We start from the raw sequence: 2500 nt of genomic DNA on the forward strand, positions 1-2500 counted from the left end.
CTCAACGCACACAGTCCTCAATCGGACCAGCACACTGCAGATGTCCACCGCGCTTCGCACCGGGCCGGCGAGGACCCACTTTGGCTGCACGGCGCCGCGCGCAGGGTGCCCCGGCGCGCAGCTGCGCCGCCTGCCGCGTCCGTCGGCCGGCGCGCCTGCCACTGGGCGCCCCCACCAGCCGGCTGTAGCGCGTGCGCCCACGCACCGCGCGGCCAGCACGCCGGGCGGCCCCCCCTCACCGGCCGGGGACAGTCCCACCCACCCACAGCCGCGTATCGCTTCACACCCAGATCCACATCCACGTTCGTTGGTGTGGTGGGTATCGCTGACAACCGCGTCATAGCTGTACCGATCGTTGCCCTCACAGATGTACCTCCAGCAAGATCAACCGCACCACAACGGGTTACCAGTTGTTCATTTGCGTAACGTCACCAGTAAACGTACACGTCCATCCCCGTTTGCAAAGTCAACTATTATTGCATGCCTGCCTGTCAGGTGTCAAGACACACTACATCCGCTCACATCCACGCAACAAAATGTGCCCGACTAGAGGGCACGTGGAAGGTGCCCCCGTACATATGCGATGTCCATTGCGCGACCAACTGTCAACCGGCCTCTGTAGCATGTCGCAGATGTGGAACGCGGGGCACCGTGCTATCACATTGTGTGAGAAGAGACTACTACGTCTGCATACACGCGCCACTACATGAACAGACGGCTCATGCTGTTCGCCATCCACTGCGTCCATTACTCCCACACGTCTCTATGGCGTACCACACTGCAATGCAGCTGTTATGGGGAAATGACACGTAGCTGTGTGCACAACATCTGGACGGTATGTTTCGCCGCAGTCTTTGTACGGTCACACATGTGCTACAGTGTATCATTCAGTACAGAAGGACCGCTGTGCAGTACAGTGCGTGGGTTAGGCGTACATCGGCGGACAGTGGACACAGGACGTACCACGACGTAGACTGAGTGCTTCGGCATGCGAATGCCAGTGAACAGCTGTGAAGGGCATTGAACACGCAAGCACCTGACCGACCAGCTTGCGAAGGCAGGGGGAAGGGGGGGGGCGATGTACGTCCTGCTGGCGTCCACATTACAGTGTATAGCGGGAGCATGTAAAAAGGAAGCAACACTTGCGACGTGTTGAACATGAAACGATACACAAGAGACCGGGGAGTGCGAGTCGCGAACTATTCTGAGCGGGTTGCGGTTGGACAATACATTAATGTAACGTGTCATATGGCAATTACAGAGCAGGGTAAGGCACAACTTGGGTTAGGTTAAGGCACAACTTGGGTTAGGTTAAGGCACAACTTGGGTTAGGTTAAGGCACAACTTGGGTTAGGTTAAGGCACAACTTGGGTTAGGTTAAGGCACAACTTGGGTTAGGTTAAGGCACAACTTGGGTTAGGTTAAGGCACAACTTGGGTTAGGTTAAGGCACAACTTGGTTTAGGTTAAGGCACAACTTGGGTTAGGTGAAGGCACAACTTGGGTTAGGTGAAGGCACAACTTGGGTTAGGTGAAGGCACAACTTGGGTTAGGTGAAGGCACAACTTGGGTTAGGTGAAGGCACAACTTGGGTTAGGTGAAGGCACAACTTGGGTTAGGTTAAGGCACAACTTGGGTTAGGTTAAGGCACAACTTGGGTTAGGTTAAGGCACAACTTGGGTCACGTTGGGGCACAACTTGGGTCACGTTGGGGCACAACCTGGGTCACGTTGGGGCACAACCTGGGTCACGTTGGGGCACAACCTGGGTCACGTTGGGGCACAACCTGGGTCACGTTGGGGCACAACCTGGGTCACGTTGGGGCACAACCTGGGTCACGTTGGGGCACAACCTGGGTCACGTTGGGGCACAACCTGGGTCACGTTGGGGCACAACCTGGGTCACGTTGGGGCACAACCTGGGTCACGTTGGGGCACAACCTGGGTCACGTTGGGGCACAACCTGGGTCACGTTGGGGCACAACCTGGGTCACGTTGGGGCACAACCTGGGTCACGTTGGGGCACAACCTGGGTCACGTTGGGGCACAACCTGGGTCACGTTGGGGCACAACCTCGTTCACGTTGGGGCACAACCTCGGTCACGTTGGGGCACAACGTGGGGTAGATTGCGGCACAACGTGGGGTAGATTGCGGCACAACGTGGGGTAGATTGCGGCACAACGTGGGGTAGATTGCGGCACAACGTGGGGTAGATTGCGGCACAACGTGGGGTAGATTGCGGCACAACGTGGGGTAGATTGCGGCACAACGTGGGGTAGATTGCGGTACAAATTGCGTCACAATGCGGTACAAATTGGGTTAGGTTACGGTACAAGTTGGGTTAGGTTACGGTACAAATTGGGTTAGTTTACGGTGCAACATAGGTTAGTTTACGGTGCAACATAGGTTAGTTTACGGTGCAACATAGGTAAGGTTAAGGTGCAAGATGGGTTAGGTTAAGGTGCAAGATGGGTTAGGTTAAGGTGCAAGATGGGTTAGGT

The sequence above is a fragment of the Schistocerca cancellata genome, chromosome 7 (assembly GCF_023864275.1).
Source record: "Schistocerca cancellata isolate TAMUIC-IGC-003103 chromosome 7, iqSchCanc2.1, whole genome shotgun sequence".
NCBI lineage: Eukaryota > Metazoa > Arthropoda > Insecta > Orthoptera > Acrididae > Schistocerca > Schistocerca cancellata.